Source organism: Astatotilapia calliptera, chromosome 23, assembly GCF_964374335.1.
Source record: "Astatotilapia calliptera chromosome 23, fAstCal68.1, whole genome shotgun sequence".
Classification (NCBI taxonomy): Eukaryota; Metazoa; Chordata; class Actinopteri; order Cichliformes; family Cichlidae; genus Astatotilapia; species Astatotilapia calliptera.
In genome coordinates, this window is record NC_137443.1 from 12,261,743 (window position 1) to 12,288,808 (window position 27,066).

Sequence of the window (27,066 nt, forward strand, 5' to 3'; positions counted from 1 at the left end):
GTGAATGGGCTTCATCTGCCCATGAAACTGCAATCAATGGTCCAATAAATAATGTGCCTCAAAAATGGGAGCCTGTGTATAAAAACTACTGTAATTTTCAAACATTTAATGCACAGTTGTTGTAATAATTAAAGATGAAAACCTGCACTTCAATCACTTCGTGTCTATTTGATTTAAAATCGATTGCAGTGGTGTACAGGGCCAAAACTATGAAAACCGTGTCAAACAAATATAGAACTAGCTGTAGATGCAAGGACGGCCTCGTACAAAAACCACTTGTCTTTGCAGATCTCTACAACTCTGCAGGGTTTTACTGTCCTTCGGCTCATTGTTTTGGCTTTATGGTCAGAAATATTTTCTGCTTTCATTCATTCTCACTGCTAGTTTCAAGTAGCAGCTCTAGCAACTGTTTACAAGTAGGCTTTGGTAAATCCACTGCAGAACACCTGCTTACTGTTTAATGAGAGACCCCTGGCGAGCTGGTGGAGGACAAAAACGGAGCTAAAGGTAGAATTTTTATAGATATTTCTATTAGCTGGGCGGAAATAGCCTACCTTAAATTGGATGTTGTTTACTACATCATAAGAAGTTTAGGGTATTGCCGAGGAAAGCGAGACTATAGTTTAAATACATGAAAATTAAATAAATAAATAAAAATCTTAACCAAACACAAACTGAATAAATCAAAGAGTAAAATATTGTAGTAGAAACGAATAATTTTGAAATGTGCTGAAATGTATTTCATCATTCATACATTTCAATTCAGCTGAGGTGGGCTGAATTTCTAAGCAGGTGACTCTTTTCCGTTTTTATACACGGAACGTGAATGCAGCGCAAAACTGCCCGAGTACGAGAGCGAAAGAGAGAGCAGATGAGCCCCAATGATCAGAAGCCGGGTCTTCTTTCAAACACACACACTCATACACACACTTCGCTCTACATCCCTCACACACAAATGCCAGCACACTCACACAAACGCGATCCAGTAACCACAGCTCCATCAGTCCAACCCGCTCGCTAGTGGCTGCCTTCGCCGACACGCAGAGCTGTGGCAGGAGCTCCTGCTGGCTCTGTAGCACAAAGCAGAGGTGAAGGGGAATCCGGGGACTCAATTTGGGAGGCAAGAGATAATTCCGCGACATTGCTGGGAGGAGCAGAGAACGGTGAGGGAAGGTGAGTGAATGCACTTCGGTCCAGCTGCTGCTGCTGCTGCGGGAAGAGGAGGAGGAAGAAGAAGCCCAGCATCTGGAGAAGCTGGAGGACCAGCACTGTAACATCATCCTGCACAGACTCGGAGGAGACGGCCAGCGGAGACCAGGGTACCTCCAGGCTCAGATGTGGAGGGAGAGCCGGTCAACTTGTACTCCTGGGTGAGTCAAGTGCCATCTTTTCTTGCAATCAAACAAACACTTTTCCACACTCCTCTGTGATCCATTAATGTGCCACGAAACGAGACCGTGCACATGGCGTTTATCATTTGTGTCCCTCTTCTTTTCTGCATGTGTCTTTCACTCGTTCTTCCACTTTGCTATATTCAACTCGCACCTTAACAGACAACCTGATGAGCCCAAGGCTGCACCTGTAATCATCCACACATCCCATCCCCTCAGACACTTCTCACTCTGTTATGGTGCATTCCCGGCTGATTGATTTGCTCTCTAACTCAGTTGGACATCAGGTCTCATTATCTCGTGCTTTTCTATTGTCAACCTCGGGATGGTGTGCTAGTGCAACCATGCAAGCAGAGCCACTGTGTGTGTGTCATTGGTTACCATTTGTCAATTAGGTTTTGATGATCTAAACGAAGGAAGGGGGGAGGCAGCCTTTGATCGATCCCTGCAGTTGTCTCGGTGTGAGAAGCTCGGTGCCTGTCCTCCGCCTGGCATGTCTTAAACCCTCTGTCGGTGTTTGCTCAGCCCTCTCCCAGCTCTGTTTTTACTGCGCCTCTGCTCTGTTCTTAGTGCAGTCTCTGGAAGACGGATGATTATTTTAGGAAAATTCTGAATATAGTTTTGCTTTAATCTCTTTCCTCCTCTGGTCCAGCAGTGCTTGCATACATACTGTAACTGACTGCTTTGTTGCTGAAATTGCACATTTGATGTGTTTCTGTTTTTAAGATAGTACAGGAGGGAATTGTAATTCCTGTGAGTTTGATCATCTGAGTATTTTGGGGGTGACTTGTTGACAGAGGAGGATAATGAGATGCAACAAAGGTCCCTGAAAGTACTCGAGTCCAAGCCTTTCGGACTACCCTGTTTTTATACCGTGACATTCACATCTCTACATTGATTCAGTCAGTCTGAGACTGGCCCTTTCAATGATTTTTAACTGTAGTGTCACTGCATGCTTGCCCCAGTTAATCGGTCACCGTTAAACCAATAAGAGGCGGGTAGAGAGCCGCAGAGTCGGTAATTTCACCAACATTCAAATGAAAATCATTTAAAACACCATGTTCCCTCTTTTCATGCGCTGTGACTGAAGAATTATGTTTGGTGTCCTGCAGTGGGGTGCCTTAGCTTTTGTTCAGTCACTGGCTGCTTTCGACCTGTTGAAGTGTCCTTGGACACTGGGTTCATGTTCGTCACTGGGTTCATGTTCGTCACTGGGTTCATACAGTAAGGGTCACATTGCAAATGCTTAATCTGCTTAAGGTACTGTAGGTGCAGTTCCTTTAACATCTTACATTCTTATTAATCCCAGGATTATTACTGGATTTATGCTGTGCATTTCGTGCCTCCATGTGTCATCTTATAGATCTCTGCTGAGAGCAGTTACTTTAAAAAAACAAAATCAAGAAAAAACAGCAACTAAAGTGAAGGCAATTATGAAACAGCTCTTAATGGTACCCGAGGTGCCACTTAGCCTCCTTATTTGACAGATTTATGTGTCAGTAATGAAATGTCTGCAAAGTTCCTCAGAGTGCGTTATTAAAACAGGCCTGTTAGCCTTGTCCTTTACTACGCCTACACTTACCTTCTCATTTTGAACCTTTCTGTTGCACATAAAGCTGTCATCCAAGCTCAACAGTCACATTGGCTCAGCTTAACAGTGCCTCATTGTTTTCAACTCCACAGTATTTATGAGGGCAATAAAACAGAGATGCATCCACTGTCAGCAAGATGAGGGCATCGCTGCTCTTACAGGGAGGAGAGTGCAGAGGGAGGAAAAGGGAGGAGGAGGCATGCGATGCGGGACTGAAAGGAGAGAGTGCTCCTGCGAGTGGCTGTCCGATACCTGCAGGCAGGCTGGCGTGTCATCTGTCTGCGTTAAGATGTCCAGCTGGAATGATCGTCGGCCTGCGTCCGCTGGCCGGCCTCCCACAGACTACTGTAATGCCATTACAGACATTCAGACGGGGCTGTAACCTTAATGCAGAGCTTAGAGAGCACGTGGGCGTTACAAGTCTTTTTTAAAAATGAGATTTCTTCATTTCGCATTTGTTGTGACATTAGTGCCTGGTTGACCTCGTTACCTTAGAGCAGTAGTCCTATTTTGCCAGATGGACCACAACAGCCCTGTCAGATCAGTCCAATCGCATCCTCGAACTGAGTGCAGTTGGGATAAAATCTGACCAAAAAGATGGATTTTATTCACCTTCTAGTTGAAGGGAATTTTATCAATTTATCTGTTACTATTAGCTAATTCTGTACTCTGTCAGATGGCTAATCCTTTATTTAACATGTTAAACCAAATATTCCAGCTGCCTATCGCCACTTTTAGCTATTTTAAATAATATTTATAGTAGGGATCTAATGATGTAGCTCGGAGATTAGACCTGCTAGTGCTCACAGAGTACTGGCTAGAATTTAATGAAACTTACACGCAATGATCAAGGTCAAGGTCATTCTGCTTGTCACAAAAAACACTCCTCTTAGAGTAATGCTCAGCTTGTAGTTTCCTGTGTGTGACTGTTTGCAATCCTCCTTGACTTTTTAATAGATTTAAATTTTCATTAGTTTATAAAATACCTCCAACCAATGACTGCGAAGCCTATTACTTTCTTTCTGTACCTCACACATTATAATGACCTGTGAATTGTGATGATAATGAGTCGGACGAGCTACTACATCAGTGACGTTCTGGATTAATCATTTATTCATTACTTATAGAGGGTAAGATTTCCTTTATTCATCCCTGTAGGGAAGCTAGTTCTCCTCTTGTAACCCATCCTTATATTAGTAGTAGTTGCCAGCCACCGTGCCTTGTTCGAGAGCACATGACAGGAGAAAAAGTCCTGTATGTTTTTTTGATGCTGGGGGAAACTGGAGCTCCTGGAGCTATGCATTATACTATTTCACTGTTTATATATTACATTCAACTAACTATTTTAAGATTGCTCGAGCAGCTTGACAGTCTTTACGTAACCGTGGTTGCTGCAGAAACACCTGTGTCCCCTGGATGGCAATTACTGATCTCAATATATCACCTTATGAATGTGAACTGATCTTCAAATGGCATCTAGAATAATTTAGTGAAATTAGACTCTTGCATGTGTGTGAGTGTGTGTGTGTGTACCTTTTTCCAGGGCTTAATCAAGGCCAAATGTGAGCGTTTTTATTCAAAATTATGCTCCCTGACCTGCGGAAAATAGGCTGAAGCTTTAGACGAATTAGTACGGCAGTGCAGTCATGAAGTGCCACACGCTGCAGTTTGTCATTGCAGGGCTGCTTATTTATGTGACTCTAATGGAGCCGCTAGTAACTACAGAGGCTTTCGTTAGATTTTTTTAAAAGCCATAGAATCAAAGCCAAAGAAATAAATCAACCCAGAACAATACAGATGCAATTTCTGTCACGGCCCACTCAGAAAATATATCTACCTTCAGTTTAAAACTACATTAGCTAATGTATTTTCTTTTTATTGCACAGCCTATTTATAATACCTCAACTTCTTGTATCATCTGTGTACTTTTGAAATTTTGCTCGTTTAAGCTGATGATGATTTTTCTAGAGTGACTTTGGAGGACACAGGCGAGATCCAGAGAGGAAGCGATGGCAGGAGAGAAGTGGTTTTTGCACTCTGGATGCTGCATATTTTATGTTTTCCGCGGCCTCTGGATGAAAGAATGTGTGATGAGACGGTCTTAGTAGTTACGTAAATAATAAGAGGAATCAAATGAGTCTCACGAGTGTCTGATTTTACACAGTTAAGAGGAGTTCAGAGATCACACTTTGTCTCATGCTTCTTGCATGAAGTCAGTTTGTTTGCCCAGCGCTCCTTAGGATGAGAACGTTTGTGGCGATGAATGCTTGACACCAGGCCAGCTGGATCTAAAAATGAAATCATCTATAAAACAACACAGAACAGAGAGATCAACTATTTAAACCTCTAATGTGTCTGAGCTGATACTGAACGTGTGTGTCAGAGAGCAAAGAGTCTCCATCACTGAGCTGTGCTAGGGCTTGAAGAGGAGGGTTTCTGGGGAGCTTATATACTTGTCAGACTCTCCGCCTCATTTCATTTTATGTATTTCTGCTGCTGCTGGCAGCTTAAAGTGGTGCGACCGGACGGCTATAAAACAAAATTTCTCAATATGGATCGACAATCATGGCTGAGATTGCTGGAGAAAATGGAGTTCAGGGCTCCTGCTCGGTGTCTCATCAGAGATGTTATCCTTAATAGCGTAAGAAATTATTTAAACAGGACTCTGAGGACTGCATATGGCAGTTCCTCAAAAAGAATGTCCTAAAATCAAGAATAATCCATCTGTCCAGTCAAAAATAATACATGATATATCATTAGCATAGCATTAGCAGTCTTGAATAAAGTAATAAGTGACACAGATAACTGTTTATTCAAGTTTTAAATTAGGTTTTAAATTGTATGCCAACTTCGTTCTGCTATTAAAAACGTAAAACATGGGCTCACTGTTGTGCCATCTTTGGGCAGTCTGGTATGAAAACTGTCCTTTTACATCTGAGATATAGATTCTGCATTTGACATCACTTGTTATAAGTTATCAGATGAAATGCTTGCAAAAGGAAACAACTAACCAGAGTAAATGTAAATGTATACTGTAATATTGGTTACCTGTCCTTTCTAACTGCTCAACCACCACCATAACACTTTATTCTCAGTCATAGCACTGAGAATAAAGTCACAGGAGTGATCAGCCTACCAAAATTCTCTCAGGAGGTCACAGAAGAACCAGAACAACATCTAAAGACCTGCAGGCATTGTCTGGCTCTGTTAAGGTCAGATGTCATGACTCAACCATAAAAAAGAGACTTGGCAAAAATGGCATGCAAGGAGAACACCACATCTGCCAACAAACATCTGGATGACCTCAGAGACTCCTGGGAAAATCTTCTGACTGATGAGACAGAAGCTGAACTTTCTGGAAGGTTTGAGTCCCGTTACATCTGCATCAGACTAACAGCGTTTCATAAAGAGAACATCCCAGCAGCAGTCGGTGGTAGTGATGGTGTGATGGTCTGGGCTGCTCGGTTTCTTCAGGACGACTCGCTGTAACTGAGGGAACCATGAATTCTGCTCCATACCAGAAAACCCTGAAGGAGGATTTCCGCTCATTACTTCATGTCCTGAAGCTCAAGGGCACTCAACAGTGACAAGTCCACCTCTGAATGGCTCAAACAACAAATGAATGTTTTGGAGAATCCAAGTCAAAGTCTGGACTTAAATCAGACTGTGCTGCTTCTGCGTGACCTTAAAGACGTTCATGTTGGAAAACCCTCCAATGTGTCTGAAGGTATCACAAACATTGCTGTTCTTGCCGCTAAGGGTGGAATAGCCAGTTATCAGGTTCAGGGGGTAATTACTTTGTACACAGTGCAACGGTAGGCTTGGATAGATTATTCCATAATAAATACATCTTTTTGAATTTTCATTATTTATTTACCTGTGTTATCGTTATGTAATATTAAAATTTGATGATAACCTGAAGAATGCCAGTGTGACAAGTAGGCAAAAAAGTAAGAAATCAAGAAGGGGGCAAACACTTTTTGCAGCACCTTAATTCAGTAGCATGGAAACACTCATCTCTGAAGGGCACCCGGTTGTTTTCATCTCACTGCAGAATCCTAAAGCATTATTTGTCTCCTTTGTTCAGGACGTGTTGAGAAACGTTTTGATTCTTCAAATGAAAAAGTACCCAGACTGTAAGAGATGTTAACTCTCTGAATACAGCTTGTTTTAAAAGCTGCCTTTTATCTATTTTACCCGTAACTCTCACATCATAAATTCACATTTAGCCCAAAGTAGAGTTCATGTTTTCAAAAGGATTTCAGAGTGTTTTTCTAAACACATCAATGGAAAATAACTTGCAGATAAAAATGTAAATTTGCCTTTTCTACTTTGTATAAAGCGACTGATAGATTCCAGAAATATTATTACTTCACGCTTCGAGGGGCATCAGTCTTTCCAGCTCTGTCATTAAACTGCATTTGCAGCAGCTGAGCCAGGCGGTCGCGGCTTACTGTATCTGGGACCACTGCGTCAAGCCAGCTGTGTCCTATGGGCTGACTCAAGTTACACATATCTTTCATACCACAGACCCCGCACATGAGATCGCTTCATAATCAGCTCTCTTAAATTATGTAACTACGAGCACGATTAGATTAACGCATGAGTGTTTGCAGTCGCGACGTTTTCCCATTTTTCTTGCCCTCACATGCATTAAAACACATCACGATTAAACTGCAATACCTAATTAAACTTCCGCAGCTTTATCTTCAAGCACACCTGCACACCCTCATCCAGTCAACATCATCCACTAATTAATATTTAAATGCTTAATCAAATGTACCTTTTCCCCCCTTTATAGTGTTCCCTCAGTCCAGATACGGTTGATGACTTTGGCTTAATGAGACCTTCATGTGTAGTGGTCAGAGTAGAGTATCAAGGAAGGGATTAATTAATCAGTCTTCAAATAGGTCCTGATGTTCACAATAGTTAAGAGTGTGTTCGATCCAGCTGATCTCTGAAAACACTCAGTTAAGTGTTTGTGCGGTGATGCTTATCTTTATATATTTAAATAGTGGCAATGCACATTAATTAACACGAGTGCTTTGGTACATCATGAAAGATTTGGCCAGAAATGCTTATTTTCATCTACAGTCACATGGCACATAAACATCCATGCATCTGTATTCAGTTCAGTTGCATCTATATAGCACCAAATCACAACAACAGTCATCTCGAGGCGCTTTATATTGTAAGGTAAAGACCCAGCAATAATAATGTTAATGTTAATAATAACGTTCATCCATCCATCCATCCATTCGCTTCCGCTTATCCTTCCCAGGGTCGTGGGGGGCACTGGAGCCTATCCCAGCTGTCATAGGGCGAGAGGCGGGGAACACCTGTACAGGTCGCGAGTCTGTCGCATAACGTTCATACATGTTTATTCAATTCAGGGCTGCTAAATTGGATATATTAATATATCCCAGCCGGCAGTGAGGGAGCTATGAAGAAAGTAGCAAAGAGCTAAATCGAGAAATATAAAAACAAATAAGATACAAAAGCTGAGATGATCAGGAATGGTAAAACTGTGGCATAACCATACGACAGTTAACAATACATTGAAAGAAGGACATAAGCACAATTACTAAAGCAAAGACAAATTATCATCGAGTCACACGGATGTTGGCTTTTGGATAGTATTTCAAGACAGAGTGTACTTTCTGTAAGCAGTATTTACAATTCTCTGTAGAAAATGATAAATGGTTCTTTTCTTCTCGAGCACTCAAAGCTCTTTATACAACACGGCTCATTCACAGGAGCACTTTCTTTCTACGTCCAAGTGATTTCTGTCTAACAGTCACACTCCGATAAGCAACTCTGGGTTCAGCATGTTCCCCAAGGATACTTTGGCATGCAGACTGGAGCGTCCAGGGATCGAACCACCAACCTCCTAATTAGTAGATGACCTGCACTACCGCCTCTCCCGAGCCACAGCCACCTGCTTAAATACTTAGTAGATGTGTTTAATTTTGCTCAAACACTTGGATATCTGCACGTTTGGCAGTGTTTTCCCAGTTTAATGTATTATATTTTGTTGAAATTGTAAAATGATGATGCTCATTCTTATGTAACGAGCCTTTTTGCAGATTTTGATGGGGTCCGACGTTGTTGTTTCCAGCTGGTGAGCCCATAGTGCATGTCGTAGCGTAAAATTGTTCCAGATGTGTATAAAGTTTGCCAAGCTGAACTGGATTCAGTTGACATCTTGTGTTTTTCACAGGAGCTATGAATCTGTTATTATGTCTAAGTGATTGCATCACTGCAATAGATGGCTTTCTCTCTGCTACTTCAACATCTTGGCCCGGATCAGCTAATTTTGCATTTATATCAAGATCAGTCGAGCAGAATATGAATACTCCGGCGCATCGCTTCCATGTCTACTTTCATCCGTGGAGCTTTTTTAGGTATTGTCTGTTTCTCTTACTCATCCTCATTAAATAATTGTTCTTTGAACCTACTAAAGCTATTTTAAATATCTGACTGAACCGTCTGTATAAATGAAGACTAAACACTCACGCCTCTTTGCATCTTCAGCTCACTCCACGACCTCCAACTCCCCTCTCTGTCTGCTCCGCGGATCACGCTGACAGAACTAAAGCTGACTTTTATCTCCTTTTCAGCTGTTGAACATAAATCAGATAATCAGTTGATCAAATCATTTTCCTGAAGTGGAGATCAGTGGAACAGGGAGATGAGATTGAACTGCGCAGTCAGGCTGCTCCTTCCTTTTATCCTCGCTTCACTTGCCTTATGTGTTGCGTCTTTTGTAGTATATTTTTGCTAGCTTGCGTGCACTTTAGTTGCTCCCTATAGAAACAAGAAATGGGAGCATTCGAACTGTAATTTAAACCTTGTTTATGCATGATTTCAAATCAGTGAACTTCACTTTCAGAATTGAATAACTGTTCATTCATGTGCTCATTGGATGATCCCATTTCCCGAGCTGATGAATCCTTCCTTCCAATGTGGAAACATTTTATTGTCCAGTTTTCGCTTAAATAGTGACTCGGAAATATGTGTAATGTTTCATTTCAGGTTGTATTTTTCAACACCTGCCGAGGACCACATATGTTTTTCTATTATGGCTTTATACGTAAAACCTTAGAACTGAGAGAGGATGTGCTTTCTTTTTACTTGATTACTTCTGGTCTGGGAACAATGAGTCTCCAGCAGTTTGCAGGTTTTGTGACAGCAAATTGGACACAGCAAAGCTAGCGGCCTCCCCCTGTTTTCAGTTAATGTAACCTGATGCTGCCTCCAGCTCAAACAAAATTAAATATAATTCTCAAAAGAACCTAAAAGAAGCTTTCAAGCATTTTTTAAAATTGAAATTTGGATCATAATTAGGAAGTGTCAAATAAAGGAATGGATTCGTGGATACAGCTTTAACTACTGGCTAACTTCTGCTCCCTAAACATATTCAAGAGACTCCTCATTTTTCAGATTTTGATCACCAGAGGTAAAAGAAAATTATTCCTCTTTAATAAATCAAAGGAGGTGACACTGAAGTCAAGTAAGACATATCAGACGTTACTGTGTTCATTAGAGCGTTTGAGCTTGTAGCTCGAAGGTGTTACGGCCATGTGCCAGTGTAATACATAATTATGGAGATGTTAGTTTGAGCTGGTTTCCTTTTTCAAATAGTTTAACAAGATATAGAAATACCTCCACTTTATGAAAATGCTGAAGCTTTTTATAATGCTGAGAATTAAAGGTTAATTGATTTTTATTTACACATGCCTTGTTAATATTAGTCCACTTAAAACAGCAGCTATAGCAGAGTCCATAAAAGATGACCCTACTTGCCGTGCACTGAGAAGCAAGTGTGTTATTTTCATGCAGTGGTGGAGAGAGGGACAGTATATTTATAGGGGGAAGCTTTTTTCCAGGCTGTCATCTGAAAGGAAGAAAATCTCTCCCTGTTTTCTTCCTGCCTGATTTGAACTAATAAATGTGCAGCTGTAAATGTCCGTGTGTAACCGTGACAGATGGGTGTGATGAGATTGGGCTTAACAGACTGTGGTTCCTCTCATCTTCCCCCCCTTTGTGGGAGTGTACAGATTCGGTTTGCCTGTCAGACGTGTTTGATCAGAAGTAGTCTGCTGAGATTCTTTGCTTTGAACTAAATCACAGCTGTGGCAAGTTTCTTTTCTGTTGTTTAGGTCAATACCTTATGGAGGCTATACTCTACTCACAGAATAGCTGGAACATGGTGGGTACATTTTATATGTGGAGGTGGATTTCATGCTGCTTCTTAGAATTATGGGGTTATGTTTGTCGGTATAGATCACAATCTGTAGATCTGCGTAGCTATAAATATCCGTCCATGCGACTGTGCTGCTGCCTATGTACACAAGTGCATCGTTGCTCATGCTCTGTCACATTTTCGAGCTCTGACAGGTGTACTCTCTGATGTGTGCTGTTTGCCACACTTTCGGGCGAAAAGGACAAGCCGGTTCTGGACATCAGGGGAATGTTATGAATTTATTATGCGAGCCAGACGACTACTGTTGCTTTACCCGTCTTCACGAGCCTGTTGCTCGTCTGTTTTGAATTATTCATCTTTTTTTTTTTCTTGGAAAACATTGATCACAGAATCAGGGATCAGCTCGCCTGCCTGACAACACACTGTCACAGCCTCTTTCACCTATTTCAAAGGCAGCCCTGCCTGCTTCCTTTTGCCTCTGTCAGCCTATTGTATGCATGCATACTGTCGCTTTCCTTCAAAGAACTCCTCTGCATCTCACTTTTGTCCCACAATCAAATCCTTCACAACCAATCCCTCATCAGAACCACTTTCAGTTTATCTCTCGACTGTCTCAGTGTGAGGAAGGCAGCATCTGCATCCCAGAGTAAACAGTTTCAAAAGAGCCTGTGAATAATTTGTATGTCTGACTGTAGCTGTGGTTCAGTCTGTTTGCACGGGTGAGGTTTTTAGATTTTTTTTTTCTTCTTCTCCTTCTTTTTTTGGTGTGGCACAGTGTGTGCCTCTTACTCCATCCAGCATGCTGTTTCATCCCGGTACATCCGATGCTGAGTTCCTGCGTGATGCCAGAACAGATTTATGTTTAATGTGCAGGCAGGACCCAATTACTGGGTGCCCAAAGCTATGCCTAGAGACTTTAAAGAGGTCCCTTTGCATGGCAGATAAAAGGCCACGATGCCGTAATCTGCCTTGGACTTGGTGAGATGGCGAGGCATGGTGACCTTCTTTAAGGACACTCATTGCTCATCCTTCGCGCTTGTACCGTGAACAGTTGTTTGTTTGTTTTGGGGGTAAATCCCCCCCAGCTCCCAGCCTTTTCTCTCACTAAGCCTTCATCACAGGTGCTGACAACCTGTGTCATTGTTGACGCCATAGAAAGCCTCATCTGAGAGCCTGTACATGTTTTTTTTTTTTTTTGCAGAACTTATGTGTACCTTACAATTTCATTGTCAGTATGTAAGTGTTCAATTGGGTGCTCAGAGCGGTTCTATGGACAACGGCAGCAGCAGCACAGTCAGTGACAGATTCTCTTTTGAGTTCAGATTTACAACAGAGCGATAAGAGAGTGTGGCTGTCAACCACACACACACACACACACACACACACACACACACACACACACACACACACACACACACACACACACGGTTGCAGTCCACGTTCCTCTGAAGTGCCTCACTTTTGACAAATCCATTTCTAAGGCTCTCTTTCTTCTGTGGCTCTGTCAGGATGTATAATCCCTCATCACCTTCCCTAAACCATTTCACATCTCTGCTTTCTGTTTTTATCTGTCACCCTGTAAAAAAAAAAAGAAAAAGAAAACTTAAAAGAAGAAGCTCTTTTATTTCTATTTATAATTTCTTCTTGCGCACTCCTCTGCTTTCCTGTGCTCAATAACTGCTTTTCTTTCCTCTCGTTTCTCCTCGTTTTCTTGACTGCTTTGTTTCGTTTCCCTCATTGGTCAGCGCCTTCTTCTCTTTCCTGCCACTTGACTTCTTGAGTCCTTTTATCAGGCAGCTTGCTGCCACATTAGTTAATCTCTCAGAAGACGTGGCACAGATACTGAACATTCTGCTTCTTCTGCTTCAGCTCAAAGCTATAAACAAGAGTTTCTTTCCAGACTAAACATCCCCTCCTAGTGCGCACAAATCAAATAAAGGGATGAGCGAATAAATTTGGGATTTAACTTATGAATGATTATCGCCACAAGTTTTGTGCAGGGATTTGTGTGTTAGTGAAGCTTGAAGATTAATCAACAGCTGCTGTGAGACTCTGCGCCATGCAGATTCAGTGCCAGCGTCGATGCTCAAGATCCTCATAATTGCTTCCGAATTCTTACTGCAATTAGCGCTCTCGGATAATTACACCAAAATCCCAGACCACGCTATTCTCAAATTATTAGACCCGGCGCAACAGGAACGAAGACATTTCACTTGCTCACAGCACCAAACGGCACACAGTCGTTTTATTTGCTGCTGTTTTCATTCATGCGAAGACTGTAAATTGTGGGCAAAATAACGAGATTTAGTTAAAGTATTTTTTGTTTATCAGAATCAAAAACACACTTTAGCCGAGGCTGCTTTTGACTGTCAGCCATCCCCACTTTGGCGCTCACCATCACCGTCTTAGCCGAAGTGAGATTAAAGCTGAGTGGAGGAGAGATGGGAAGGGGACCAGGCGGCGTGGCAGTTCCCATCGGCACGGGATTAGAGGGTGGGACTGCGAAGTAGGCCATACAAACAGGCTCAGCCGAAATATGGACAACAGGCCATAACATAGACAGAGCTGGATGGCCCAGTACATTTCATCAGCATGTCATTACGCTGTAATCCCGTTCAGGCCAGCGGCTATTCCTGCTGCATGTGTGTCAGACAGGGATAATTACTGGTCAGGAACACTTGTGGATATTTCTGTGTTATTTTCACCTTAATGTAGACTCACACTGATGTCAGAGGTGCCCTATTTGATCAGGAAATGCGTTCTGGAGCAAAATCGCTTTGCTCGTGTCAAATATCTGAAAGAGAAGTGATCAATTCTAGCGTTTGTTTGCATTTAAGGGAACAAAGCACTGACGGATAACAGCTGTGGAGATGTCACCGGTCTTGGTGTATTTTTCTTTTTTAAAACAAGGCTAGCTGTCAACGCTCTGTTTCTGCAGCACTGGTTTGTGTTGTATTCATTACTGAACGTAAGACGAGAGTGAGAGCTGGGTCTGCTCACTGCTGTGGAGTGAGCTGCGTAGAAATTCTTTACAGAAAACGATTTTAATATAGATGAGTGAACTCGTGGTTACTTCGGATAATCTCTCACATTCAAGGAGCGAGACGAGAAAGATATTCAGCTGTATTTTTGTATTCAAATAGGCATATTAAGATGATCTTCCTCAATGTAGTGTGAAACGATAGCAACACTGAAAATATCCAAATTGACAGAAACAGGAACTGAGATTGTGGATCCTTAATTTGAAGCAGATGTTAGTTATGAGCTGTTGATTTGGATGCTGATGACCTTTTATGACCTACCCTGCTGGAGCAGCAGCCTAATGAGACTCGTTACATGGAACAGCAACATCTTACAAAATATCAGTGACAACGATGAGCCGGTGCAGTTTAGAAACAGGGAGGTCAGGAATGCCAGACACATAGAAAAAACCTCCTGGTTGCAAATTATTGTTCACCTATGGTTTTAATGCCGTATTTCACATAAGCCACGTCAGCCTTATGACTAATCTGTAAAAATGCAATTAGGATATCTACAAAGAGCTGACAAAGCACATGGTGTAGTGAGCTTTACTCTGGAGGTAACCTAATATATCACATCTTTAAGTTAGATTTACTCTGGGTCTGTTTTTGCGTTTTCCAACATCTTGTTCCACTCCTGCTTCGGTAGTCCCAAATAAAATGTAAATATATAATAAAATAACATCATAGGAAGCAAGCTCAATGCCACTCTCATGTCTATATGCTAAATAAAACAGTAATGGCAGCAGTCTGTTAGCCTGACTCAGCACAAACATGAGAAACCGTATAGCCATAAAATTATTTATCATTATTATTTATATTTATTTAAATATATTTACATTTTATAGGAAATTTGCAATCGTGACACTTAAGATGTTATTGTCACTGATGACACACTACCTAATTTGAAGTGTGAATTTGGTGCCAGCTCAGTAGAGAGTGGAGTAGAGTGGTTGCCCCCATGATCGGAAGGTCGGAGGTTTGAATCCACTGAATGGCTACCCTGAGGTACCCCTGAACACTGCTCCCCGGTTGCGGGATTGGTGGCTGCCCACTGCTTCACTGAGTGAATGGGTTAAATGCAGAGTAATTTTCCCATGGTATACATTACTACTATTATTATTATTACAACATAAGTCAAATGTAAAAGTATCCTTGGTGCTTACATTTTTACTGTAGCAATAACTAAATTAACCACCTTGTTACTCTTTGGGGCCTGCACATTACTGTCTTAACATTTACTTTTACTACCATGTTACTGCATCTGTAATTTGCATCTACCGTTTGCTCTTCCTGTCATATGGAGTGCAACCATTGAGCGCTCAAGCAGTGCTTGACTGAGTCATTAGTTTAGTTTTGGGTTGCACATCACCAGCTGGCCTCCCTTCGTGGCCTTGTTGTACTCCACAGTGTGTTTTTGTTGTTTGCACCTCTACAAACATACTTTTTGTTTGTATACTTTTTTAAAACATATTTTGCATTGTACTTTATTGATTAGAGGTTGTTGAAATAGTCCTGGGATGCTGACACTGCTCTCGCTCTCAGACATGTCCAGGCTTGTTTTGCTGTTGCGTGCACTATGGAACCTAAGCACAATAACATTCCAATACAACACTTTTTTAGCACACAAAACTTTATGAGAGTATTATCACGACACAGGCACTATATGCCATCTAGTAGTTCACCACATCGCATCTTTTAAAAGTCCTTCCTTCTTTTTCTCACTTCCACCGTGTCCTCAGCATCAGGACCGTGTGATGTCAGAACTTTAGGGGGGCAGCCAACATCTCTGACAGCCAAAGTCACCTCCACAGTGTGCAGTAGGCTCAGTGTTGTCACTATGCAAACTGCGCATCTTTGAAAATGAGGACATGTCACTGAACTTCTGTATTCAAGGTGAAGCCTCAACACCCTCTGAGTGTAGCTGTTTTCAGGGTTTCGGCATGTGAATTTGTTTCAACTTTTCCTAATCTCTTTTAGGTAAAGCAGTGCTGAGTGTCTAGGGTCCACAAGCTGTCTGAGTGTCTGTCATATGTCTGTCATCATCATCAATCATGCTGACTTGCTGTTGCTGTCTCCCAAAAAATGTCAGCATCAAGCTGCTATAAGGATTTATGCATCTGTCCCACGAGTGAATTAAATCCTCAGCTGCAGTTATGCTCATGCGTTAGATACCTAATTTGAAAAGTGATGAATGATTCAATTTATTTCAAAGAGTTTATCACAGAAACAGCCCAGGGAAAAGTGACTTTTTTATATCATTGAAATAAACTCATTTTACCCTGCCGAGTTTACAAGGATAAAAGTGATGAAGCAGCTGTGACTTATGTTTTTACAATAACAAGGGATTAAATCATCTTTTTCTTTTTTTTTTTATCAGAAAAGACAAACCCGCAGAGAATTACAGTGTGATTTGGCAGTTCCTCTGAGTCCGAAGTATCCTCATCGTATGTTTTGGATGACTGCATTAAACCTGGAACCCGGGAAAAACTTGTGATTAAACATTATTTATCTAAATGATTTTACAGCAAAGGTTTTTAGATATTTTCATGAATGTTGGAGGAAACTTAAAGAGTCAGAGAAAAGTGAATATTGAACTTACCAACCACAAGTGTCTGCTTAAAATGTTTAAGCTTGTTCTGAAAATGTGCTACCAATTATTCCTTTCTCTCGCCCTCGGGGTTTAGTGTAGCAGTTTGACTCCTTTCTGGTCAGGAAAAACTTGAACGCTCCAACTGGAGGGAAACTGGTGCCTTTTGTGAGTGATGCTTGGGTGCTGTCTAATTAGGCTTTTGACAGTTCATATTAGACTGGCAGAGGCTCAGTCAGCTGCTCTCGTCTTGAAAGTTGCGGATGGATGGCTGTAGGAGCTAACGCGGTGTGACTTGCAGCTATCGTCTCCGTCTGCCTCTCTACTTATAACAAGCGCGTCCCTCACCTGGGACGTTCAGCAACACAATGGCTGATCTATGTGATTCTGTCAGTGCCTTTCAGAGACGTCTCTTCTTGCTTTATTACACATATAGAACAATCTTCACCCCACTGCTGTTGAGTGATGAATTATGAATAGACGTGAATCCAGCTGCACTGCTGCCCAGGTCTGAGGATTACTTTCAATTTGCACACCGCCCCCCTCGCCGCCTCGCACTGGTAGTCAGACTTCGTTTTCAAGGGACCTCCAGAGTATTAGATGGCCATCTGAAACTCTAACCCAATCACATAAAAACTTTAAGAAATTAATCTCCATTACAGATGAAACTAATTCACTAGTGGGTGAAAAGTAAGAAAACACAACATTGATCTGTGTCTAAGTGTGCGGCACTTGATGCTTCTCATAACACTACAGATGGAAAAATGGCAAATTAGTCTGTTGAAGTGTACAAATATAGAAACCACCTCTGCTTTGCTGAGTAAAGTCCAGGTGTGCTACTCAGCAGTTAATATCTTGCTCCAGGCACGTCGTTACAAGCCAGTTTCAACTGACACAGTTCACAGATTTTTCATTTCCTAACTCAGACTCTCTTCACCAGTCCTGCAGCCCGGGCTAGTAGCAGCTGTCTGCTTAGCATCTACATTTATAAAATATGAACATTAGGCTGCCAACAAAGGACATTACTGTTTAGACAGTTAGCGACTAGCCGTGCACGTGTTCTGTGTATGCTGGATATAGTTACACAATATGCTCCTTATTTTCTACACAAGTGGCATCACTGCTTACACGACATCATTTCAGCCTTTCCGTCTGGAAGTAAGAGGGAGCTGCAGTGCGTATGTGACCCCTTTCAGATAGTTCTTGACTCCTGATCGTGCTTGTAATTGGCCCACTTGATGAGCAGGCAGTGAAAGGGAAGTTGAGAGGACAGGAATCCTTTTAATGAATCCAATGAGAAGGACATGGAGAGCCTGCAGGCTTCAAGAAGGATTAAAGCAGGCGCCAGCAATTTTTTCCCTTATGATGCTTCCATGAGTCTCTCAAACCAAAGGGGAAAAAGAAAAGCGTTGAAGTATGTACGATTTACATCTTTTATAGACACCCCACGTTTGCCACAACTTGATTTTTAGCTGCTTTCTATTCAGCGTTTATGTTGTAAACAGGGTTGTTATAAAGGTCAGCATCCCTTACACACTAGCCTTTTAAGATACAACTCACACACACTCCCCTGCAGATCGAGGACAGTGGGAGCGTGAGTGAATATGCATGCATGTCTGTTTTCGTATCTCTGTGCATTCGACCATTTTCGTGCGTAAATTGGAACACGCAAATCTCTGCGTGTGTGTATGCGAAGTGCAAAGAACTGCAAGCGTGTGATGTGTGATGCCAGCCTAAAATGCCCCATCGTTGCCTCTCGTCTCTGAATGTGGCAGGCAGTGTGAGAGCGACCGAGAGCCGAGCCAACTGGCATGGAAAGAGCCTGGATTGAAGTGATGGCTGGTGACACTGCAGACAGGCCAGCCAGTCAGAAAATGGATGCCAACAGAGACACAGATCACACTCACCTCCACCTTCTAAGAACTTCTGGCTCTTGTCTCTTTGTCCTCTGTAAAAAAACAACAAACCCAAAAACAGGCAATATAGATTATACAGCTTTAGTTTTGCATTTATGGGAGAAATGACCTCAAATTAAGGGTCACAGTTAAAGTCTGCTGCCAACAGAGTAGCTAGTAATAATTTGAGCTTGTGAATATTACTCTTATTAACCTTTGACCTCAAGTTTTATTCATGCACAGAAGGAAAAAAAACCCTCTTTCCTGAGGGACTGGAGTCTGCATCATGATTTATTACTGCTTACTTACTTTTATTTATGGGATGACGGTCCTGAAATTACCCAGGATTTGTTTATTTCGCTGTGAGAATGGAGACCAAGTGATGAATTGTCACTGTTTGTACAAGTTTACAGGCGGAATCTGCTTTATGTGATTTAATTGGTAAAGAGGGGGAAAAAACCCCAGCAGTAATGCTCGGCGTTATATTGGCCCAGGTTCTCTATTTCACAGCATAATGGAAACAAGAGAGCGCTATACAGTAATGGGTTGCATGTGTCATGCATACTAAACAGTCAAACTGGAGCAAATGACAACCAGCTATTTACTCTGAAGCTACAGAGAGACAGTGGATGTTTCCAAGTCATTACGTTTAGCATTTGATCAGGGTGCTTTCAAGGACATGAATCTCATAGTTAAATGGCCCGTGACGTCTTATTGTATCAACTTACTAGAAATTGCCAGACACAATCAGGGTGCTGACCAAATTCTACTCATGCATTTTTTTTAAATGTAAAAACAGTCGTGAAAGATCTGGACAAGGACAAATTAACGTTTTTGTTCTCCTCGCTGAGCACAAACTGTTAGTCCTCCCAATTATGTCTTCTCTTTCCTGGTGGTCTGTCACTTCTCATCCCTGCTGAAGTCGTGTAACTAGCCCGAGAGGCTGCTCCAGGAGGGGTACTGCTGGTTGACTGACACAGTCTGATCACGAGGGCTTAAAGAGAGGTTGGCCATTTAATAGGCTAGCTGCCAGTGGCAGCCTGCCTATGCGGAAAGCGGGCCGAAAAGACAGACGGGTGACCGACTAGTGTCGCTCCACTGTGAAACCCATGTCTGTTGCTGGAGAACAGCAGAGCCAGAGGGGTTCCAGATGTCTCCATCATTTTTTTCAGTTGTGTTCATAATCACCTTTGTTGATTAATAACACAATCACGGTTAGAAGAAGATTCAGACAATGGGAGGTTCATTTGTAGATTTTTAAGTAGACTGATATCATGTCTCAAGTTAAGCTAAGCCTGAATTTAAGTAAATTTGAGTTACTAAGCAGAGTTTTATTTATATTTCAAATGATTATTATTTTTGTTTCCATTTTTCAGTATTAGTTTTAGTTTTTATTAATAATGAGGAGCACATTTTTCAGAATTTGTACAGTAATTGAGTAATTGTACACTTTTTGAAGGTATTCAGTGTTTTGTTGCTATAACAATGTTGATTGTTCAATAAACCTCAGCCAGCTTCATACAGTGTGTGTATTTGACCGTAGCAAAGCATGTCCCTCTGCATTACAGTGATGGCCTGTGGCCTCTCTGAGCTTGGCATCGAATTTAATGTTCTTTGGAGCCACAGATCCCTTTGTGTTAAATCAAAGTGACTGCGCTCGGAGGGCTCAGATTGTGTGGGAGTGTTTGTGTAGGGACCCCAATATTTGTTTTAACCTTCAGCTGTGAACATGCCTCAGTACAAACTGATAAGATAGAAAACCGGGTCAGAGCCTGTCACGATAGTGTGTTTGTAAGGCATCGTGGCCCCCACCTGTTCTCTCATCTAAACTGAAAAACATCACAGAATGAAATCTCCTTCAGTGCAGTTTGAGGTATAATAAAATTAGAAAAAGATGCAAGTCCATTTTCTTCTATGCTATACTTTGTCCTTTGTTATGTAAATAAACGACCAAAACTTTATTATTATGCGTCAGTAGACAAAGGAAATATGGACCGAGAGGCAGGTTGCTATAAGCTAAGATGTATCATTAAAGTTTAACTATTTTTATATCAGCTGAAGTATAAAACCAGTAACTGACCAATAATAATATTTTTGTTTCTCTATGTCTTTGGTTATGTAGCTATTTTAGCTCCAGGTAAGGTCAAAATTTCCATGTCAGTGGGTCATGACCACGCAGCATAACGTCATCAATTATTTAGCTCCTGGTTGTAGAAGCCTTTACGTCCATAAGCCCTGAAACAGGTCTCTCTTATTAAAGATTCATGGCACACATTCTTAATCACCCCTTTGTGTCCTTCGGTTTCAACGTTCATGCTTTGCATCGAACAGAAATGAAATTTAAGAATCTCCCTGGAACCCATTATAATAATGAGAGTCTTATTTGGCATCTTTAGACAAGCGTTTCATATCAATCTGCATCAGATGCTGAGGTGCAATGGAAATATTCGACATAACCGATCAGTTTGTAATGCAGTGCCCGGGGATGAAATCGCTTTAAATAGCTGTTTGTGTACCATTTCTCTCATCCATTCCTCTTTTAGCCTCAGTGTCCACAGAAAGGCCGTGTGCTCGAACACGAAGAGGCGTTTACTTGCGTAAATAAACAGCAATTCTTCTTCCTAAATTTGGAACTGCTTTTATATGAATGCCACAAATTCTCCACTCCAGCTTTTCTTCTTCGTCCTTGGCTGTGTCGGGTAGCGCGACCCTCCCGGTAACAATGATCCATCACTGTACTGCAAGGTGGAAGTTACAGGAACATTAGAGGGAACAAACAAGTCAGTCACATTTATCCCTGAGCTTGTTCTTGCTTACTAGTGTGTGTTTATTTGTGTGTTCCTTGGAACTTGCACTGCCATGGTCTTCAGGGTTTCCCTGCACAGACTGATGGACACTGACGAAGGCTTCCCTCAGTGTAAATGACTAATGTGTTTTCTCTGGAGGACACTTTCAGCACATACCACACACAGAGAGAGAGAGAGAGAGAGAGAGAGAGAGAGAGAGAGAGAGAGAGAGAGAGAGAGAGAGAGAGAGATCCGCTTATATAAACCGTAATGAGTGGGCACGGTGAAAATCAGCGAGCGCAGCCATTTGAGGAGCTTTTGTGGATGTTATGCCTCGGCCTGTGTGTCTTTCTGGAGGGTGCCTGCTTACACCTACACACTCCAACACGCTTCCTGCTCATTTGTCAGCTGTGTCCTACACCTGCAGATAAGTCTGCCAGTCTCATCCTCTGCTCTGCTTTAGCTGGTTGTGATTCAGGGCCTTGCTGTAGGCAACACAAACACACACAGACTCTTCTTCTGCTGCAGCAAGAAGGACAGTGTTTACATAATGCCAATCAGCTTAAGTTGCTAGTTTTCAAGCTCTGATTGCTTTTGTGTAAAGAGAGACCAGGGAGGAGATGAGTTGGCAGTAAAGATAGTAAGTGAAATAAATCATGTAGTGGTTTCTGCAAGAAGAGGTGGTGGTGGGGTTGAGAAGTGGCAGAACATCTCAGCGAGCCTCCCCGCTGCTGTGGCCTCTGCCCACTCTAGTGTCTAATTATGGCGCTGTTGCTAGCTAACCTGCATTTGGTTTTTTTCGAGCTAAAAGCCACACATCTCCTGCTACACCCCCGCTCTCTGGGTATGTGCGATGTCTCAGATGGTAACTGGGCCGGAGTCAAAGAGCACATGAATTCCAGGTCACCTGCTCCGTCATCTGCACTTTAGAGACTCAGAGCTCAGTGGTTATTTACCACAGCTACGCGTACTAGAAGAAAACAACAAAATCTATCAACAAAAGCAAAACAGGCATGATTAATAAGAGCTAATGGATTCCTGGACATAGACTAAAACAGTGTTTTCAGTGCAAACAACACGCTTATTATCATCCTGATATTTGGTAATTTGCACTAAACACATACTAGAAGTGAGCCTGCTGAGGGTCACATCCTGTGATCCACATATCTGGATCAAAATCAAAAAGTTCTTAAACTCCATCCTGTGGTGATGTGTTAATAAGTTTTAAATCATTAATATTTGTTCAAAATGTTGTAAAACATGCACCCGAAAAGATGACATACACCATCAGGATGTCAGACAGCTGGATACCGCACAGTCAAATTTGAAACGTTTAATTAGTTTAATACTAATTAAATTTGAGTTCAGTATAAAAATTAATTAAGTGTGGGAATGATTCACCCTGAGAACTTAGGGGTCTTAGGAAGGTAGAAATGAAATTTTAATAACACCACATTCATTTTTGACAGCTCCTGACTAAAGTCTGCTTAAAGCTGATTCCATCCCATTAGACAGACATGTCCTGAATATTGTAACGTGGCTCTTACGAGGCTGTGGTTAATTCATGTGTGCATTAGGGTGCCCTGAGTTCCCCCAGAAAGTTTAATATTACATGTACCTTTGGTGCTCTTAAACATCAGAAATTATAGCTAGTTTCTAGAACTATTTTTTATTCAGAGCTTGGAGCCCCTCGTTATTTCGATAGTACGGGCTAAATTAAGTTGAACAACACAGTGCAGAGCAGCACAGGATTAAGCCATCGTCTGATTTTTGCTTGCCTTGTGTATATTCCGCTTTCATGGCAGCAGTTTGACTGTGTACTCATGCTTTTCATCTCCACAGGGACACTGACACGTGTGTTGATCTTGCATAAGCAAACTGCTGGTATTTTTCAGGTAATTTTTAGTCACAATTAACAGATCATTCCTACAGTTTCCCACATTCCTTTAAAAATATTCAAGTATTAGTTAAATTCAGATCCAGGTCGAGGAACACTCTGTGTTTGCCTCTTGAATTATCCATAGTTTGACGTATCACAGTAGAAAAGACATGCATGAATACAAAAGATTTAGCCATCATGTGCAAATTCTAATACAAATTGCACGCTTTTGTAAGCTTAGATGTCCAGAAATATAAAGCTGCTGCAGCTAACAGTGCAGCGTTCTCAGGAAAAAAATAAAATAAAATGAGTCCATCCCCCATGCATTTAAACACTGAGTCAACTCTGGAGTAGAAAATGACTTCAGGCAGTGAAGCTTTTTTTCTAATAGCATGTGCTAAATGTTGCCTGGCAACAAAAATAGTAAAACAAAAGACAACTGACCACTTGTCAGTGCTATGAATGTGTGCACATATTGCACAAGCAATGTGTGAAATGACAGGCAGCTGTGATGGTGGTAAGTAACAGGAAATGGGACCTAAATGCACCTACACCAAGCAGGAAAGGGAGGGGGGGGCAGAAAATTCTACAGGTATGAAGCAGAAAGGATGTCCTACACATCAGCAACAGCACAGTATAATTGAGCTTAAAATACTTGTTAATAATTAGCAACATTTATCAAAGAGCTAATGAGCAGTGTCTCTGTAAACAGGAACAGCCGCTAGGGGCGGGAAACTTACTGAAGCTATCTGGTGGACAGGTGCATTTGAGCTTGATATGAAAAACAGGAGACTGGGAAGGACAGCGTTTCAAGGATGGGTGGGGGGAGATGGTGCAGCCGTTGCCATGGCAACATTAAACACCTACAGTATTGTCCTTTGGAAGCTTTGCGGTTCATATCAGAGCTGCATATTGATTCTGTCTGCGAGGCGTAGCTGATGTATCTCAGCTTGTTGAACATCCTCTGACTTCACAGATGAGTGTTTACATAACTGAACTTTACTGAGCAGCTCACTGACAGCCCCTGTATCCCATGGACCGGGTATTTTAAACCCTTCAGTTACTTTACTGACTCTAAAATAGTTAAAACTGGGACACGATCACGTTAGCACCGCTGTTCACAAGTTTTTTTTTTCTCTTCCTTTGGCGTCCGCTTTTGGAAGTCCTCCGTCCTCTTTAAAGTTTCTGTTTCACTAGTGTCGCTATTAATGACTCACGCCAGTACAATAGTGATCAGTTTTACAACTTGGCTGGTGAGAAACCACAAAATGTTACTCTTTTTAAAAATTCAGGGTGAAGTGAGTTATGAGTAACGAGGAAGAGTTGCTGTCAGTCACAGCTTTGTCAAGAGAAGCCACTCTTTAGCCTGAGCAGCAGCTTCACTGTAGCTCATTGAAATAGCCGAAGGTCAGCGGCAAACATAATAGTGCATAATCAGAGAGATGTGACACTGACTGTGCTCGGTGACTTTATATTTAAAACTCGTGGCATTACACAATCACTGCTATTAAAATAGAATATTTTAAATTATAATATTACCTATAGAAAAAAATAGCCTGTGAGAGTAAGTTTGTGTTAATAAAAGAAAACACTTGTGTGTTTCCTGCTGTTCATTTACATGTGAGTGTAGTAGCTTTACCTCATTGGTTAATAATGATCTCCACCACTGAACAACCATGACAAAATTTCACTTTAGCCACAAAGCTAACCATTGCACCATCCTCATTATACGGAAGGTTTTTAAAAATAGAAAGCAGAGCTCCTTAGCAGCTGACAGGCATATATTATCACCCAGCAGAAAACCATGCTAATACAGCCACAGTGTAAAGGCCATGCTCTCTGCCCCTAAGCTAGCTGGTCTGACTGGCACTCCTATAGGTCTGGGTACTAGTGCTGTGCAATACTGCAAATTTTGATATTGAAAGTAAATACAGAGCCATTATTGCAAATATCAATACCGATACTTTTTTACTTTATATATATATATGTATATATATATATATATACATACACACACATATATATATACATACATACACACACATATATATATACATACACACACACACACATATATATATATACATACATACACACACACACACACACACAGTAGAGTGCACACTTCTCTATCCACCTGCTGTTGACTTATGGTGCATTCTCTGGCCAGGGGCCTCTGGGCTTATTAGTGAATGTCTGCTACCAGACATGGGTTCGTAAAGCATGGCTATGTGACTGACAGAGAAACTGGAGACATTTTAAAAGCAGAGGACTGAGGACAGTAGGACTCTAGGGAGGAAGTTTGTGGCTAATACTCTGGTGGTGAATACTGAAAGAAATATTTTTACTTGTGCAGACGAGGTGAGTTTTTACTATTTTACCAGCATGACCCTGGGTCACACAGTCAAAACATGTCAGACCAACTAAAGACATGCTTGGCATGACATAAAGTCCTTGAAATCATGCAGACAAGTTCAGCAATTCAATTTAGAGGTCTATATGATGTATATTTTTTCCCCAAAAAACCAGTCCCCTTCTCATCAGCAATGGAAAGAATGAAATAGGAAATAGAAGCATCCTTCAGTGAGTGCTTTCCAACTTAAAACGTCATATTCTCTTAAGTTTTGTAAAGATCAGAGTCGAATGTTGGACCATCAAATGAAGTAAGATGATTTGCATTACGTTAGCGGTGCTCTATTTTAAAACGGCATTGTTTATGTCTGTGCCTTGGGAACATCTGCTTTGCCAGGCGATTAAATCTCTTAATTCTTTGCCATTTTCTTGCTACCAAACCATCTGCTGCGATTTGTTTTCCATGCACAAAGTCTGAGCCACAATCTAAACACTACCCATGGGTGCAGCGCGAGTTCTTGCTCCAGTGTCTACTGAGCCTTGTTAGATCGCAGTGAATAACACAAAATTTCTGGGTCGACTGCAAAAGGCTATGTGTCAGGCTGTTGCGTGTGGGTGAGAGTGTGTGGGATGTTTGGTATATCGCTTTCTGTCACAGCGTCTTTGATGGTGGCTCTCGAAAAATCAGTGTCATTAAGTCAATTTTAAAAACAATGTGCTCATTTAGCCCCGTCTCTTATCAGAGCTTTCTATACACATTTTCAGGTGTATAACTGTATTTAGTGGCAGGTGGGGTATTGGGAATAATCATCTGTCAGCTAAGACGCATTGTAAATTTTCCAAGAGGAAATAGGTATAAATAATAGGTATTGTTTAAATATGCAATTGATAGCGTGGCAAACTAACGGTGGCTTTTGATCGTCTCTTAACACACAGTTAGCGTCATAATCCGGTACTAAAACAAGGTGAAATATGGAGTTACTTTCCATCCTACTTGTTAGTCTTTCACAATGGGTTTAAAAAGGATTGCCAATCTGCTGTCAAAGCATCAGCAGATAAAGACGTTAGGTGGGAGAGAGGGATTGTGCACGTGCATGTGTGTGTGTCATATGAAAACACTAGCAGATCAGCCTAGACAAGCTCCTCTCATGATAAGCCTCATGCCTCAGAGACTCGTGCAGATGATGTGATGGGAGTTATACTGAAGCACCCAGTCGTGGCCTCCTTCTGCAGTGTGAGACAGTGTCGGGCTTGTACTCAAAGACTCTGGGGTGGATGTACTGTGCTTTATGTCTATTGATTATTCAGTGTCGCTTTGATGTTTTAGTCACTCTGTTCACTTGCTTGTGTTTTCTT

The 27,066-nt window shown here is 41.6% G+C and overlaps 1 protein-coding gene across 1 annotated transcript in view; it reads left to right on the top strand.

Moving 5' to 3' along the window:
* The first annotated feature begins 845 nt into the window (after positions 1–845).
* The window catches only part of lingo3a (leucine rich repeat and Ig domain containing 3a), a 34,796-nt gene continuing 8,575 nt past the window's right edge, over positions 846–27,066 (top strand). Inside the window, exon 1 of the mRNA XM_026159419.2 lies at positions 846–1,370. The gene's annotated coding sequence lies outside the window, so the exon portion shown is untranslated. The remainder of the gene's footprint in view (positions 1,371–27,066) is intronic.